Source organism: Nannospalax galili, unplaced genomic scaffold, assembly GCF_000622305.1.
Source record: "Nannospalax galili isolate Female #2095 unplaced genomic scaffold, S.galili_v1.0 scaffold189, whole genome shotgun sequence".
NCBI lineage: Eukaryota > Metazoa > Chordata > Mammalia > Rodentia > Spalacidae > Nannospalax > Nannospalax galili.
The window spans coordinates 5,660,445-5,679,308 of NW_008360331.1; the positions used below are offsets into that span (position 1 = coordinate 5,660,445).

General features: G+C 44.4%; 1 protein-coding gene across 6 annotated transcripts in view; it reads left to right on the plus strand.

The window, feature by feature from the left end:
• Positions 1–18,864, plus strand: part of Tspan5 (tetraspanin 5) — a 182,230-nt gene that overhangs the window by 134,121 nt on the left and 29,245 nt on the right. The gene's annotated exons all lie outside the window — the stretch shown is intronic.

An 18,864-nucleotide genomic window follows, 5' to 3' on the forward strand; every position in this document is an offset into this window, starting at 1 on the left:
TTCCTTGTTTGGAAGTCAAATTGCCTGCAGCATTTTTCTCTCCTGATATTTAGCTATACAGTAAAGCCTTACTGTCTCCCACCTTGTGACAGAGAGAGGTGTTTGGATTGGCTCAAGGTCCTGGTAAGCTAAGGAGTTAGCTTATTCTCCCAGAAGACTGTGCTCTTATCTCTTGGGAATTTGTCTTCTTGAGCCTGGCTGTGCTTGAAAGCAAAGGTTCTTTTGAAGTGATGAATGTACTAAGAACCATTATCAGTAAATAGAAAGACCCAAACTAAGACATCCATCAAACAAAGACCTTCTGATGCCAGTGGGATTTCTGCAAGTAGAGCCTCTTGTCAACAGACCACATAAAGCAAAGCTCCAAGTAAATCCTGAGTTTTTAAAATGTACCATTGCCCAGGAGTGTTACTCAGTGGTAGAGCACTTGCTGGATTCAATTCTGAGCACTGAAAAAGGGAAAAGAAAAGGAGGTGGATCCACGTCCTAAGCTCAGTCCATAAAGTGCTTGGGGTGGGGTGACCACCTCAGTACATAAAGTGCTCGCAACACACCTGTGAGGATCTGGGTTTATCCCCAGCACTCACATAAAAAGTCAGGTGTGGGGGAGCACACTTGTCATCCCAGCACTGGGGAGATAGAGCCAGGAGGATTCCTGGAACTTGTGGCCAGGCAGTCTAGCCAAATCAGTGAGTCTCAGGTCCCAGTGAAAGCCCCTGTCTCCAAACATAAGACAGCTGAGGAATGACACCCAAAGTTGACTTCTGGCCTCCACATACATGTGCACACACATGAGGGCACACTTGCACATGCACCCACACACATGTGAATGAGCATATACACTCACACATGCACATAAAGAAAAGGAAAAGAAAGCTGGTGAGATAACCTAGACACCAAAGGTTCTTGCTGTGAAATCTGATGACCTGAGTTCCATGTTCCATCCCTGGTTCCCACCTGGTGGAAGGAGAGAACTGACAACCAAAAGCTGTCCTCTCACCTTCACATACATGCCTTGGCATGTGCACCCCCCCATATATGCACAGACACACACAAAAAAGTACAAGTGTAAATATACCATACATACATAAATCTATTTAATTTTTAAAGAAAGAATAAGAAAAGAAGAAAAAGGGTACCACCCTTTATATATATATAAAATATTTCTATAATATATAAAGTATTTTATGGGAAAAATGAACCACTGCCTACCACAGAGTAACCTTTTGAGGCAAGTCCTCTATTATATAAAGTAAGATAAATTAAGTGCCCCAAACAGATAACTTTATCTCTGGATCCTTTTCTGTTGAATACCAATCTTCTCTTGGCTTATGGTTAGCTTCTGCTTCATCCCAGTTAAGCCTTGGGATTTGTCGTGGTAGAATCTCGGAAATTCCTCTGTCAGAAGTCCTCTCTTTGGCTAAATGCCAGATAACTCCGCTTTTTCTAACTCCTTTAATAAGAGTCCTTTTTTTTTTTTCTGCTTTGAAAAATATATTGGAGGATATTACCTGAACTGATTCTCTATTCTGACAGTAAACAAGCAGTTGGTCATTTTGAAGGGTTTTTTCACCCCCTTTTTAAGAAATACAATTATGTTTTTATTTCATTGGTTGCCTCAAATATCTCTTTTCTGATGAAACCACAAACTTCTAAAATTGGCACTATCTTCCCAATGTCAAGAGTAGGGGTGGTATCATGTTCAGAAAAGGACGACATAGCAATCCTTTGCCAGGGCCATTGGAAATGGAAAGTTTCTCTTGAGAGCTGAAGTCATGTGACCCAGATCACTCAGTTACTTCCCAGCAGAACTTCATGAGTATGGGCTGGGTAAGACTAGCAGAAAATTAAGGTGTTGGGCCATGCAGCAGCCCAGTCTGGCACATTGCTCCTGTTTCTGGGCCTTGGGCATAGGGCCCCCAGCGGGATGTGACACAAGAGTCCCCGCCTCATACAACTTACATTCTAGTGGAGACACAGGCAGAAAGCAGGTCACTGGTAGGAATTGTATCCAAATACTGGCAAGAAACATCAAGTACAAGCTACTTAGAGAGTGGCAGAAGAAATGTCTTCCTTTCTACAGTTGATTGTTGGTGGTACTGGGGATCGAACTCAGGGCTTTGTGCATGCTAGGCAGCTGCTCTATTACTGAGCTATATCCAGAAGCTGTCACGTTTAGAGCGAGGCACCAGCCTTCCTGAGGATGTGGCATTGGGCCCAGGGACTTTGATGAAGTAAGAGAGATGAATATTCCAGGAATGGGGTGGTAAGGGCCTTGGTGACTCCACTGAATAGCAAAGGTCAGAATAACATGAGACAGATTAAGAAAAGAAGTAGAGGATGTGGCAAGAGAGGCAGGCTGAGGCCAGACTGGGTAGAGTCTGCGAAAGGACAGTATTCTATGCATGAGAAGCCACCTGGAGTTTGATAGAAGCCACTCGATCTGACTTTTATATTTCTTTTAACAGTCCTACAGATTAAACCCCAGCTTTGCATATGTTACGCAAGTACCCTCCCACTGAGTTACATCTCTCACACCCCCACCTGATATTTATTTTGAGACAGTGTCTCACTAAGTTGCCAACCCTGTCCTTGAACTTGTGTAGCCCAGGCTCCTCCTGTATTATCTTCTACCACCACATCTATCCCCGGTCTAACTTTTAAGATTGCCCTGTTTGCGTGTAGAAAAACATGCAATCTCAGACTATGTTTGTGTCCTCTCCTCATCTCCAGCACATGTGGAGGTAAGGCTTTGGCAAGTGAGATAGATCATGAGGGTGGAGCCTTTCTGAATGGGACTGATGCCTCCATCAGAAGAGAGAGGAGAAAGACGAGCCCTTTGTTCATTAGGAGCAGGTATACCCAGGGCAAGGCCCTCATGAGGCACCAACACTATTTATCTTCATTTTGGATTTCCCTGTCATCAGAACTGTGAGAAATAATTATTTGTTGTTTAAGCCCCCCAGGATATGGTATTGGTTGTTGAAGCCAGAACAGACCTGAGTTCAAATTCTCACTCTTCTATTTGCCATCTCAGCCGTGTGACTTTGGACAACTGAGAAACTTCTCTGAGATACCCTTTATTTATGCAGTAGGGACAACTAACATTCCGTGATAGGACCATGTGAGGATTCAATGAGGTCGTCCCCTGCTCTGAGGAAAATGCATACCAGTGTCAACAGAGAATCACAAATCTGATCTAAAGAAATAAGAACATAGTTTATTCTGAGCCAAATATAAATGATCATGGCCAATGGACATAGATTCAGGTTACCCAGAACGACACGTTCCATCATGGGGCAGGGTTACATGAACCTTTATAATCACAGAATAAAAGTCATAAGTCAGTGAAGTTTCCAAATACATCGTTGGGGTCATCAGGTCAGGCAGACTACTGCAGACTGTGGAAATCTCTGATACAGGATTCAAGATGTTCTCTTACAGCATTCTTAAATTTAGGGTTGGTGGAGGCTGAAGGTCTGCTAAGTTTTATGGTATATTCAGTGGGCTTTTGCTAGGTCACTAGGATGTTAGGTCAAATACAGAGTCTAAAGAAAATTTTGGCTCTCATCTGCAACATTCCATCTCTTTACAATCAACCTTCTGGTCTGCCCAGGTCCACCTGTCTGCAGGCTCCTCATTTTGGATGGGCTTCTTAGGGACATTTGGTCCCCTGGGGAAATGGCTCCCTCCTCTAGGTAGTGACTATAGCACATGCACTTCTACATGGAGCCAAGAGAAGGAAGGGGGTTTGGAAGCTTCCTCAGATTTTAGAAGAGTGTCATGCTCTGACACATAGACTAGCAGAAAGGTTTTATTTTGGGGTGTCTTAAGATGTGGACTGATCACCTTCATAATTGCAGAGGCCTCTCTGTTCAAGACTTTTGATGTCACTGGGACAGGTCTTGGAGGAACGATGTTTCAGTGTGAGCCCTAGTCAGGTTGAAGGTAGATGGCACCTTGCATGCACCCTGTGAGCTAAGACCAGCCCAAGTCAGTAAACTCTCCAGACAAGATGTGGAGACACATACTTTGAAGAAGGATGGAAGGACAAATCTTTGAACTTAGAGCTGGAACGATCATATTTCTACAGCAGGCATCAGATTTCCTTAATACAGGAAACTTTAAACATACTTACGTGGAATACAGAAACAGCAGAGGCAGACATTATTGCCTTTCATGCTTAATATCGATCAGAGTTAATATTGCAGTTAAATATTAGAAATAATTAGTAAATAATTTTATCCAAATTTCAAGTTGACCTTGAAGATGCAACTGATGGTATGTCTCCAGAGAAAGCTGGTTTACATGTAGTTTTTCAGTGATCACGGGATCTGCTCCTTGGAAGGAGCATTAAGTTATATAACATGAATCACCTCTATAACCCCTTTGGCAACATGCAACCATAATGAACTCATTCATTCCAATAACATTTATTGAATATGTAGCCTGTGATAGGGCTGGTACTAGATCTAGGAAGATGAAGATAAAGCGAATAGTTTTAGCCCTCAGGAAATTTACTTAGTTGCAGGAAGAGTGTGCATATATTCGTAACACACATGCACATAATACATTGCAGTAAATGCTGGTTAGGAGTGGATATACATTTAACAATTCCCACTTACCATTTCTGTCCTTTGGGTTGCTCTTATTGTTGAAAGACCTTCTTTCCATCAAATTAGAATCATGTACTGTGAATTTTCACTCAGTTTTAGACTGCTCTTGTTGGATCTCGCAGAATAAATCCTTCTTCCTGTTTGCCCTTGAGGTTTTTCAGGGTGGAGGTCTGCTTCCTTTGGGGTTTTCAGGCAGATCTCCACTCTCTGGGTGGTCATCCTCACATGCCATGGAATGAAGCCCCTCCACCAGGGTGTTGGTCATGCCCTTCTCCTCCTCTTTAAGAGAGTCCCTGTGGGGCCTCAGAAACTGTGTTTGGAATGTGTCCCCCTCCCCTTGTCCAGTGTCATGCAGCTTGAGACCCGTTGCAGATCACTGAGTACACAGCCTGCTCACAGGCCCGACTCAGTTGCAAACCCATATGGTTTACAGCATCTGCCTCATATCCAGCTGCTTTTCAGAGTCAAATGCAAGATTGAGCATACACAAGTGATCTCTCAGTCCACTGCTCCACTTCTAAGATTATTCTAGCTCCAAACCTCTCATCTAGCAGACTGCTTCTATAGCTGTTATTGCTTCACCGTACATTTTGATCAGTCTCCTCCCTTAGTTCCTTCTCAATCAGGTCTTCCTTTAACATCCCCCCCAAGAATATGAAGCTTTAATTCAGTACATCTGGGGTGGCCCTTGGGATACTTTATTTGAACAAGCTTTCTCAATTGTTCCAATGGCAGCCATGTTTGATATCATTGATAAAAGCCACTGATACATTGAATAGGCCAAGGACAAAACCCAAGACATGTCATTGGATTTTCCTTCGAGACTGACACTTATTCACTTAACGTGTGCCCTTGGGTTAGTCAAACAGTTTCTGATCATCTACTTGTCATTGCCTGTGAGCCTTTGCTGGGTCCTGGAACAGTCTCTCTTGTTCTTACCCCATCAAGTACTCAGGAACTTTATGAACAGAATGAAGACTTCGATGTGGTGCACCATTCCTCTCTTTACAAACACAGTCCTCACTCGGCTCCAGGAAATCACACACTCGCAATTTTCTTAGCTCACAACTTTGCTAATTCCACCTCGCCTCCCTGACATTTCAATTTTGGAGTACCCCAGCCTCTGACCTGAGATCACTTCGGCCTTCATCCATTCTCCAAGAAGTCTTAATGAGCCTGGGGCCACACAACACATATCACTGAGGACTTCTAAATGTATTCATTGGTCTCATCCTTATCCAAACTTCAGATCTGTCTACACAGCGGCCTACCCAATGACTACATTAAAATGCTCCATGGGTTTCTCTAAGCAGCATATCCAAGACAAGAGTCTGCTCTGCCCCAGTCCTGGTTATCCCGTGTCAGTAAATGACAGGTCTGTCCTTTCACTTGCTCAGGTATCCTTGACCCCTAGCTTACTTTTCTTCTTTTTGAGACAAGGTCTCCCTGTAGCCCAACTGGCCTGGAACTCCCTATGCCTATGCAGACCAAGCTGGCCTTGATCTCACAGAGATCTGCCTGCCTCCGCTTCCCAAGTGCTGGGATTAAAGGCATGTGCCACCATGCTCCGCTCTCTTTGCTTCTTAAACCACATTCACTTCGTCAGAGAGTACTGTCAACTTTGTGTCCCCTCCATTGTTAAGCCCTGGTCTAATCAGCTTTGGCACTCAGCCTGCATTAGTGTGGAGGTCTTCTTTTTTCTACCTCTGCCTCTGTTGTTGCACTCTGTCCCCCAGCCCAGGCTAGTCTTCAGGCAGCAGCTAAGTGATTCTCTGCAATGTAAGGCAGGGGGCTGGAGAGATGGTTACTGGTTAAGAGCACTGCTGCTCTTGCAGAGGACCTAGATTCAATTCCTAGCACCCACATAGCAGCTAACAACTATCCATAACTCTAGTTCCAGGGGAATATAACACTCTTTTCTGACCTCTATGGGCATTGCATGACATGGGTGTAGGCAATACAGTCATACACATAAAATAAAAATAATAAATAAAATATTTTTAAAATGTAAGGCAGATCTTGATTTTTTTGTTCCAAACTATCCAGTAAGGTTTTATCTTGAAACCTTGAGCAGTGCCTAGGACCTCTGTGATCTTATTTCCCACAGTGAACTCTCTCTCTTTGTGTATCCGCACGTACATGCCATGTTGCTGGTCCTCTGCCACGGTAAACATGGCCCCAACACCTCTCAGCTGTTCTTCCCTCCTAGCACACTTGCTTCTAGAGACCCCCACTGGCTTTTTCCTTCCTTCCTGCTCTCTGCTCACATGCCGGCCTGTCCATAGGCTTCCTGTTTGTTTATGGGAACCACCCTTGCCCAACCCAGCTTGCTCCCCCCAGCAGAACTTCTCATTTATGCTGTAAAAATGTATCGCAGGTTTCTCCCCAGAAGGAGAGCAGTCAGTGAGGGCTGGAAGTTTAAATTTCCTACTGGGCACCAGATCTAGAACAGCACATTATATATAAGATTTATTTTGGAGGGCTGGAAAGATGACTCAGCGGTTAAGAGCACTTGCTGCTCTTTCAGAGGACACAGGTTCTGTTCCTGGCATCTACATGATAGCTAACAACTGTCCGAAATTCCTTTCCAGGGGATCTGCTGCCCTCTTCTAGCCTCTGTCGGCACTGCATGCGTGTGATACATTTACACACATGCAGGCAAAACACTCATACACATAAAATAAAAATGAATAAAGTATTGTACTTATGTTTGTGTACAAGTAGGGTTATGTGCATGTGAGTGCAGGTGCCCGTGGAGACCAGGGGAGGGCAGCAGATTTCCTGGTGCTAAAGTTGCAGGAAGATGTGAGCTGCCCAGTAGAGATGCTGGTAACTGTATTCAGGACATCTCCATGAGCAACAAGTACTTTTAACATCTGGGACATCTTTCCAGTCCCCAAATAACACATTTTAATGTGGTGCTCAAGAAATATTGTCTAGGAGCTAGAGATAAAGCTCATTTGGTCACAGTGCTCTCCTAGCATACACAAGGCCTTGGGTTCCATCTCTAGGGCATAAATCAGTTGTGGTGGTATAAATACTTTTAATCCAATCACTCTGGAGATGGAGTCAGGAGGATCAGGATCAGTTCAGGGTCATTCTGGGTTACATAGAGAGTTCAGGGCCAGCCTAGACTAACATGAGATACTGTCAAAAAGAAAAGGAAAAAGAAATACAACTCATGGTGGTATGTGCCTGTAATTCCAGCACCTGGGGGATGCAGGCAGAATAATCCTAAGTCTGAGTTCAGCTGGGGCTACCTAGTAAGGCCTTATATTTTTAAAAGTGATAAATGTGATCTTGGAAGAATGAATGAGAAAATGAATAACGACCACATTCTTTTAAATCCAGGCTGTTCTAAGATCTCTATCATTGAATTGTAAAAGCCAGTAGTTGCCTGAGATCTCTGGTGAACTTACTATATTGACACTCCTTCCAGATAAAAGGAGGTAAAATGACATCTGGCTTGTTTCTGATGTCTAGTGTAAGTGATACAGTCTTAGAAATAGCAAATTTCTAAGTTCTGGTAAAGAGCCGTTAATTTCTGTTGTGAGAATAGGAATCTATATGATTATCTCATTTCATGAAGGAATTAAGGTGCCTTTCCTCTTCAGTTCTGTCCACCTTTTATGCTTGTTACTTTGTTCCATGTAGGGCAAGGAGAGGGGGTTGCATCACTCACTAATGACTGCAAGGGCGGGACTTTCAAGCTGTTGTTTGGAGAGGGGATTCTGCTTTCTGAATTTCCTCTTCTTAATGTGCATTTGGGATTCTGGGGTTCTCAGTGCTCCCTAGCCACCCTTCCAGGCTCCTGCCCATTGGCAGACTGTTCTTGAGGATAGTAGTCCATGTCCTCTTAGCCCCAGCAGTCCCGTTCTGCACAGTGAATGTTTCAGAAGATATTCGTGACTGAACAAGTAAGGTATGCAAAAGAGCTTTCTGCTTGTAAAATACTATAGGCTGAAAACAAAGAGGTTTTATTTTCACTTCTTTGGATTCCCTTGGCTAAATTATAAAAATGGTGTCATAGTCAGCTTCAGCTGGCAACGACGCACCAGGGAAGAGGAAACTCAGTTGAGAAATTGCCTCCATCTGATTGGCCTGTGTGCATGTCTGTGGGGCGTGTCTTGATTGCTTGTTGTGAAAGGGACCAGCCTACGTGGGCAGTGCCATCCTTAGGTATATGAGCCTGTGCTATATCAGAAAGGTAGCTGAATGAGAGCCAGGAAGCCAGCCAGTAAACAGCATTCCTTTCTGGTCTCTGCTTCAGTTCCTGCCTCAGCTTCTCTTGATGATTGACAGTAACCAGCAAGCCAAATAAACCTTTATTTTATTTTATTTTTATTTTTTTGCTTTTCAAGTTGGTTTTGGCCAGTGGTTTATCACAGCAACGGAAAGCAAACTAGGATAAATGTTCTATTTCAGAAGTGGAGAAACTGAGGCTCTGAGATGTGAGACTGGGAGTCTCTGCTCTCCCTCCCTGTCCCCTCTGGCCTTCTGTCATCCTCCCTTCTGCTTCTTCCACTCCCTAGGAGGGAAGGAAAGAGCAGTACACAGCCCTGATCCCAGTGGGAAATGAGCCTTATGTTTCTTTTCTCCTTGCCCTTCCTGTGTCTGGGGACAAATCTGTGTCCTTTGGGCCTTTTCCCTGCCTGCTGACTGTACTTGGAAATCTCGTTCTGGGGTCATCCAGTTGCGGCCCATCGTAGTCCTGTAGTAGACTCACCCTAGACTATCTTCTGTGTTCCTAAGGAGGAAAGTCAGGAATGGTGAGGCTGGCACCCAGGCGGTCAGTCAGTGGCAAAGGTCAAATTTTCAGTGCAGAAGGAAGTAGGTGGAAGGAGTTAGTTACTAAGGGACTTGAATAGAAAAATGGAACCCCAGTTTTGAGGCCACTTTAGATATCTCTAAAAGGCTTCTTCAAAGATTTCACTTGATTGACTGAAACATAGTAAGTTTGTCTCTCTCCCTCAGCTATCCACATAATTCCCCTGAAGTTCAGAATTGTGTCTGAAGAGCTGTACATTAGGCAGTTCTTGGTTAGTGCCTGAACAGGACCCTGTGATCTATCATACTCCCATCAGCCCTGAAGCAAGTACAGGACATATGCTGGAAAAAAAATCTATTTTTCTCTCTATATATTGTCCTTGAAATTTTATTTAGACAAGTTTCTTAGGAGCAAAGATTCTGATGGGTTAAAATGTCAATGGCTTTATTACTTCTTGTCAGATTTCACTCCCGGACTCAGACGCATAGATCCCTGCCTATGCCGGGCTGCCTAGCAACTAAAATATCACACCTCACTTGGCACTAGAATGGTCTTCCTTGTCTCTGCCCATATGCCTTGGGCCCTTTGGGATGAATAGGATATGTACCTTGGCCCTAGTTCCTCCTGGCCTCCCAGGCTCCTCTACACGTCTGTTAGCTCAGAGTGGGGGTGCAGCTTTGCTCTGAGCCCTGCAGGCACTAACAGGGAATAGCTCCAGTTTTATTGATGCTTCCCTAGTGCCTAGGGATGGTTTTTAACTTGGCTCTCTCTTGGTGGTCACCTTATACCCTGCTGGACCCTCTGCCTCTCCTCTGCCTATGTGACTCCGAATTCTTCTGATGCCTCATCTTACTCCTGTGGGCAGCCCTGTCTGATGGGGTCATCATGACCCCAAGCTGCCTCTTAAACACTGACTCCACTTTTTTTCTATTGGATACAACCATCTGCAAATGTGGTCACTTTCACCGGATCAGTTCTTGCCTGCCTCTGACACCAGAACAATCAGCAGCACCTCTCTCCAAGTTTCCAAGACAGGAGTCAGTTCCCCCCTTCCCAGGTGAGCAGGTCCCCACTGCCAAGTGTCTCAACTGTAGGAACCACCTCTGAGCTCCCTGATGGTCCTCTTGACACTCCATGCCAGCCTACTAGCCATAGAGTAAAAAGAAAGGTGTCTGTACCCACCCTCACCCCTGAATGGTGTCACTTATGAATCAGTTATTGGCCTGGGTTCTAGGGATCTGAACTTAAATCCTCATGCTTAACATGGCAAGGACTTCCCTGATGAGCTGTCTCACCAAACAGTTTCCTCTGACAACTTTTTGCCTGCCTGACTTGGCTGGAGTGTGCAAGACAGGAAGGTCTTAGCTTCTTCTCACTTTGGTTTATCATAGCTCCAAGTAAAATCTGAGGCAAGCTTCCTAACATTTGTTTTTCTTAAAAGTTTAGAAATTGGGGCTGTAGTGATGGCTGAGTAGTTAAGAAAGCCGGCTGCTCTTGCAGAGGACCTGGGTTCAGTTCATAGCACCCATGTGGCAGCTAACAACCATCTGCAACTCCAGTTCCAGGGAATCCAACACCCTCTTCTGACCCCTGTGGGCATTGCATGAAGGGGTCCACTTTCATCCATACAGACAATATATTCATACACTTAATAAAAATAAAAACTTTTACAAGCTTTGAAATTGCTATACAGTGTCACATTAGAGATAAGAACCCCCTTGCCCACTGCTCCCTGTTGTTGTCAAGCAGTAGGGCCTACTGAGGGATAGGACACACAGCTTGGGGCCAGGTGACCTAGACACAAATCCCTAGCCTGCCACTTTCTCCTTGTGGTAACTGGGAGGTTACTTGTTCTCTCGTGCCTGTTTCCCCACGTGGAGTAGTGTGCCCAGCTGGTAGGTTTGTAATGCGTGTGAAGTAATATAGGCATCCCAGGGCCTGACACTGGCAGTGCTCAGCAGGGTGGCTCTTAGGGTGGGGCTTTTGTGGAGTTTTTGGCAGCAGGCCCACCAGCTGTATCCATTACACTGAGCCACTGCCTGCACAAGATTTCTAAAGTACAGAGATGCCTGGGCCTTCCTCTCCTCGAGTGCCGGAAGCCCAAATCCAGTCCCACCCCACCACCTTCCTCTGCTTTTACCACTTGTCACACACCTAGATGCTTATTAACCAGGTTTTGTCGATTCGATTCCATACTTGTTGACATGATCTTCTGCCCCTCCCCATGTACATGACACCACCATTGGATATCTTCCCAGCACACTAGGTACCAGTTTCCCCTCTAGTCATGCTGTGGGGTGTCACTGAGTGACTTGAGTGATGGGCCTTCATGCTGGGCATGATGGGACATATTTTTAATCTCAGTACTTGGGAGGTGAAGCAGGTGGCTCTCTGTGAATTCCAGGCCAGCTTGGTCTACATAGTGAATTCCAGGCCACTGAGGGTTACATAGTGAGACCCTGTCTCAAGAAGGTGGATCTCTGTGAATTCCAGGCTAGCTTGGTCTACATAGTGAATTCCAGGCCACTGAGGGTTACATAGTGAGACCCTGTCTCAAGACACAGTCAGTGGGCTTTCATTTATCACAGTTCTGAAGGATGGAGGTCTAGATAAACGTATTGGTCAGTTTAGTTCCAGGAGAGGGCCATCTTCCTAATTTGCAGATGGGTGCATCCTTGCTGTGTCTCATATGACAGGATGAAAAAGGACAGGCTGGGGCTGGAGAGATGGCTCAGCGGTTAAGAACACTGATTGTTCTTGCAGAAGACCCGGGTTCGAATCCCAGCACCCACATGGCAGCCAACAACTGTCCGTAACTCTAGACCCAGGGGATCCACCAGCCTCTTCTGACCTCCGCGGGCATTGCATGACACGGTGCACTTACCTAAATGCAGGCAATACACGCATACACATAAAATAAAAATAATAATTTTTTTTTAAAGAGAGAAAAAAAGAAAAAGGGTAGGCCTTGGCTCCTTCCTCTTTTCACAAGGTCACTTGTCAGGTCATGGGGATCTTAGCTTCATGAACTTCTCTAAACCTAATTTCCTTCAAAAGACCTCATCTTCATTTACTGCCACAGTAATGGTGAAGGTTTCAACATATGAATGGAGGCAGAGGAGCATTCAGTCCTCAGCAGAGCCTTTTATTATTTCAGTTTAAACATTCTACTCAAGACTAGAATGTTCCTAAGTATGCTCTCATCTTCTAAATAGGCACATGAACATATCAGGGGAGTAGCTAGGAACAGCAGACACTTTTTTGTGGGGCTGTTTCTGTGTCACTCACCAGTATGGGTGGGGACTGTGACTTACCCACCTATAAGCAGTACCAGCTGATGAGCTTGGCCCAGCTGTTCTCCCAACAGCTGCTTGGTTACAGGATTTTGTATAGGCCTAAAAGATGACAGTCCCTCCTGTTCTCCTCAAAGACACTTCATGAATGTTTGTTTTTATCTGCCAGAAAGGATTATGTGAGTCAAACTGATGACCTTTCTTGACAAAGTAAAATGGGAAAGATCATGTGCCTTTGAAGCAGCTTGCCTTCCTGCAGACAAGCCTCTCTGCCAGGCATGAGCTAAGCCGCTCTCGCTCCCTGATGTCTCCCAAGGCTGTTCAAGTCTGACAAGCTTTCCTATCGCTCCTCATCCATTCTCTGGCCTCCTCAGCAGTTCATCAGGTAAATGGAAGCTCAGGCTTTTGCAAAGCGGATTTGCCATGAAACTTTCTCAGAGGGTCTTTGATGAGTATCTGTGGACAGGTTTCTCTGTGGTCCTCTAGCACCTGGTTGGTCCTTCCTGTGGACATTATTCAAAACCACATCTCATTTCTCCAGAACTACCCATCCCTGAATAGGCACAATTTCTCTGCAATGTCATACCTGTCACCATTTCTCAGTAAGGTAATGCTTTTCTCCCTCTCCCTCCCCGTCTAGAGAAGTTTTCAGTCCCACCCCAGTAGGGCCTGGTGTGTGGAGGGGTGGGTGAATCAGGACCCAGTGTCATAAATATTAGAGGGGTCCATCTGGTCTGGCTTTGCATACACATGTCATATGCCTGTCTCTCTGTTTCTCATCGAACAGTTGGAAGGAATGTGCTTGTGTGTGCAAAGGCAGAAGAGCCCCAGACCCTGGGGTGTATTAGTGCTATTTTTGTATTTCTTCTCTGTGTGCGTTGACAGAGAAGAAACTGCAGCCTGCCAGGTGGCACACAGAGGCTGCTCTGTGGTGGTGGTGAAGGAAACCACAGACGCTCCTGAAGTGTATTGGCTCAGAACCTTCTGCAGCTTTGTTTGCCTTTTTGTTTCTGGCGCTTACATAGCAACTTCCAGAAGAAATTGTTACCCAGAACACATTTCTCTGTTGCAGAATCATGAGGGAGAAGCTGCTTGCATTGCAGAGATAGCTGAATGAATGAGGTTCTGGTGAGGAGGTGGGGCTGGGAGGGAGCATTGGAGGATGTGTCCACATTCCTTCAGGGACATACTATGTTCATCAAGCCATTGAACAGCCACAGCTCAGGGACACAGTGTGGTTGAGCACCTGGAAGGTCATTCTAGAACAGTGACTCCAACAGCCAGCATGTGTTGTCAGCTCCCTAGCCACAGAAGTTTCCGCCCTGCCACCTAGCTGCCATAAATGTGCTTCCCAGGTGACTGATTTCTCTGTTCTCCTTGCGGCAACACCTTCCACCCACCTGTGGTTTCTGCCTCCTCCTACATCTGCTTCCCCCTCTGCCTTTATCTGCATATCTTAGATTATTTTCAGTACCCCCTAAAGATCTGATTAGCATGCCCCAGGCACTGTCCCCTCTACCAAGAAGCATACTCCACAGATGTGGTCACAGATTTCTTTAGACAGGTATCAGGCAGGGGTGCTCAGATCAAAAGTGATTCTTGTTCAATGTGGTTGAGGCGAACATTCCTCTTAGGAGTGTGGATGCAGTGGCTTCCTTTTGCTCTAATGTAATGGTGATGGAGATGATGGTGGAAAACTGTCACTGAATTCTTATATGTGCAAAGCACTTAGCATAGTGTTTGCATTTATTCGATTTTCTTCATTTTCATATAACCTTATGACATAGGATATAATTTCACACGTGTGAAAATTGAGGCTTAGCAGGTGAAGTAACTTGCCCAAGATCACACAAGTAGTAAATAGAAAGATAACAAGTGCTAATGTGACTTGGGAAAAGGAGTCCTTGTATATTATTGGTGGAAATCTAAGAACAGCTATTAATGGAGAAAAGCATGGAGCTTCTCAAAAATTAAAGATGAGAGCCAGGTATGGTGGTGCACAAGTGTAATACCTACACTTTGGAGGTTAAGGCAGAAGGATTACACTTCAAGGTCAAGGCCCCCCTGGGAGCCCATCTCAAAAAATAAATAAAAATAGCACTAACGGTGTTGGGGATATGGCACAGCGGGTAAAATGCTTGCTGCACATGTGTGAGGATCTGAATTTAGACCCCCAGCATCCACATAAAAGCTTGGCATGGTAGCCTCCATCTGTGACCCCAGCACTGGGGGCAGAGATAAAAGACCCTAGGGGCTCTCTAGATAGACAGTTGAGCGAAATAGCTCCAGGGTCTGTGTGAGACCCTGTTTCAATCAATCAATCAATCAATCAATCAATCAATCAATCAATCAATCAATCAATCAATCAATCAATCAATCAATCAATCAATGTATCAATCAAAATGGGGTGGGGAAGCAATTGAGTACAAAATTCTAATGTTAACGTCTACATATGCCCACAAGGGCATACACTAAACACACACACACACACACACGCACGCATACACACACCATTTGACCCAGCAATCCCAGTTCTAGGTATAAATCCAAAGGAACTGAAATCAATACGTTGAAAAAACACCTGTACTGTCACACATTCATGTCAGAAGATTCACAGGAGCCAAGAAATGACACAACCTAAGTGTCCATCAGCTGATGAATGAATAAAGAAAACATGGTAGGGGTGGGAGAGATAGCTCAGTGGTTAAGAACACTGACTGCCCTCGCAGAGGACCCAGGTTCAGTTCCCAGTACCCACATGGTAGCTAACAACTGTCCCTAACTCCAGTTCCAGGGGATCCAATGCCCTCTTCTGACCTCCGTGGGTTGTACAACACAGGTACACTTACACACATCGGGCAATACACTCATACACATGAAATAAAAATAATAAATAAAATATTTTAGAAAACATGGTACATATCTACTATATAATACTATTCAGCCATAAATGTCAGGAAATCCTATCATTTGAAATAACATGGATGGAACTGAAGATTGTTTTGGTAAGTGAAATAAGAGACACAGAAAGATAAAAACTACATGATGTCACTCATATTTGGGGTATAAAAACTTGATTTTTGTAAAGGTTAAAGTAGAGTGATGGGGAAGGATGTCATGAGAGGAGGTTGATGGAAGAATCTAAGTTAGGTGGGCAAAGAAAATGGTGTGTAGTGCAGCACCGCGGCTATGGCTCATGTACCGCCTACTTCAGAAAGCTGGAAGAAAGGAATTTGAATGTTTGAAGTAGATGTTTACCCTGACTTAAACACTACACAGTGTATTCATTTATTGAAACATTATATGGTATCCCATAAGTACATACACATTTTATGTTTTTAACATACTAGTTTAAAAAGCTTTTAAAACTTTTTTTGAAAAATTATTTTGAGACAGGGTCTCATGTAGCCCAGACTGGCCTTGAATGGGCTATGCAGCTGAGGATGACCTTGAACTTCTAATCCTCATTTCTCCATCTTGAGAGTTCTGGGATTACGAGTGTGTATTAACCATGCCAGTTTATGGAGTGCTGGAGATCAAACACAGAGCTTCCATGCACTCTTCGATGCAGAGTTCCAAGGATTCAACTACATCTCCAGGCACAAAACACAATTTTTTAATTTTTTAATTTTCATTTTTTTAAGAAAAAGTTTTTTGAAGACAAGATAATCACTGCTGTAGTGCCCTGTCTGTCTACCCATCATTCAGCCCGGCTCTGGACCACTCTACTTGCTGTGTTTAGGATCCCAGGGGAAATTACAAGTGTACCACATGTATTTGAGTACCACGCACAAGAGGATGGCTCTGGAATGTTTTCTGCCTGTGATGATTTAAATGAGAATGACCCGCTTAGGCTTCAAGTATTTGAACACTTGGTCAGTTGGTGTTGGTGTTTGGGGAGGGTCATGGAACCTTTAGGAAGTGTGGCCTGGCTGGAGGAAGCACATCAGTGGGGACAGGCTGTGAGAGTTCATAGTCTCATCCCAACTTTGTTTTGCTCTCTGTGCTTCCTGTGCGTGATTGAAGACGTGATCTTGGCTTTCTGCTCCAGCTGCCTCCTGCCATACCTCCCCACCATGATGAATTCTTATCCCTCTGAAACAAAACACCATAATGAAGGCTATACACAAGCAACCTACAGCTAACATTATACTAAGTGGACAAGAACTGAATGTCTGCTTTTTCCACTGTTAGGAGAGAGAAATGTGCACACACTTGTGTGTGCATGTGAGGAAGCCAGAGGTTGATATTGGGTGTCTTTATTGTTTTCCATCTTAGTTTTTGAGACAGGGTCTCCCATTGAACCTGGAACTTACTGTTTCATCTAACCTGTCTGGCCAGCAGGCTCTACCTGTTATATCCAGTGTATAAGCTCAATAAACTTTTCCTTCCATAAGTTGCCTTGGTCATGGTATTTTATCACAGCAACAGAAAAGTAACTAATGTTCTGCCTTGCTGTGGTGCAGGCTTGTCTAGATCACTGGAATGCCAGTCTCTTTTGTACCATGATAGATGCATGAGGATGCCTATTGATTGGTTGGTTCTTTAACTCTCAGTATAATGATACTGCCTCAGACATGTTCTGTTAACATGTCTTCCTTCTTTTAGACACAGACAGATCTCTGCTGAGCTCTGATACTGTCCAGTATCTTGTGGACAATGGAAGTCTCCTATGTCTACCAGAGCACCATTTCTTTAAGGCTACAAATTGATATGCCAACAGCTAGTTGTACAAAAGCCAGTTTGTGGAATGGCCATTTTATGGAATACATTTATTTCATCTGGTGTTTCAAATTGACTGCTATCACTCTGTGTTTATAGCAGTGCTTTCTGCTATGGTCAGCTTGTTTGTCCTCTCCTGCCACCTGTAGTAGCAGCTGTAGGCGTTGAGAGAGGAGAAAAGACCAGCAGTCCTGAGAGAAATCTAGGCTACCATGCAGCGTGAACAAGAGAATGCTCATGAATGTGTGTTCATTTGTGTCAGCTCTTCCTGATGTCTTAATGATACCTTCCTAAAAACATATGTTTAGGAATGCTTTCCATATTCTGTGTACTCTTAAAATGTATTGTTCTTATAACCTACATTTTGGTATCTTTTATTGTGTTTTTCTGTCTCTGCTCCCAGTCTTTAGACTCTCACCTCCATGTAAATCAAAAGAAATGCTTAAAGGAAATATGTGCAGCCAGTTATCCGGATGTCTTCTCACCTGCACCCTCACACCACTCAGACTCAGCGTCATAGGATGGCGTTTTCTCATACTGCTTACCAAGACCAGCACCCTTGACATCACTAACCCCCAGGGCTTTGCCTATAGGATTCAAGTGTGAACTGACAGTGGCCTCCTAGTGCCAGGCGGTGTACATTTGTAACATCAGCTCTGGGCACTGAGGAGAGTTGCCAAATGATATTTGTGTTCCTTTCTTAAATAAGTTTGAATTTTAAAAGTTAGTGTTTAAACTCAAAAGCTGACGTTTACATGAAAAATTGGAACTTAAACCACATAAAGTGGTTATGAGTCATGCAAAGCACCTCCAGGTTCCAGCCAGAACTGCATATCTCCTTGTGAATGCTGAGGTGACAGTGGGCTAACGTGAAGACTGCATCAGCCTTAATTGCTGTGCTGACTTGAAACACCAGATAGCCAGGTTAAAGTGTCATTTGAAATATAGCACTGCCCTCTACTCCTCAGCAGGCTCCTCTCAACAATACTCCCCTCCCCCAAGTACTCCCCTCTCCTCAGCGTAGTGTGAGCATTAGTTTGGGCCTGTGTGCGCCTATTTGCAGGAGCCCTGAAGCATGGCATATTCTCACCACTTGTGTTATGTAGGACTTCTCAGATGCAAATGAAAATCCAAATAGACCTCTTTTATCCCTTTGGTTTTCATTTTGTTTTAAGACAGAGTCTAATGTAGTTCAGGCTGACCCTGAACTCCCTATGTAGCCAAAAATGATCTTGAACTCATCCTCCTGCCTTCACCTCCAGAGTACCACCATGCCTAGCTTGACCAAATAAAGCTTTCCAGTGCCACCAAAGGGTACACTGACCCTGCAGTGACAGGAGGACTTTAGGGTGGGTCTCAGGAACCGCCGGACTCAGGCACCCGTAATTCCATCAGGATTTTTCCCTTCCTGCTCTTGTTCTGTTTTCCTAAGCACCTGCTTTATACTTCTCCACTGTTAAAAAAA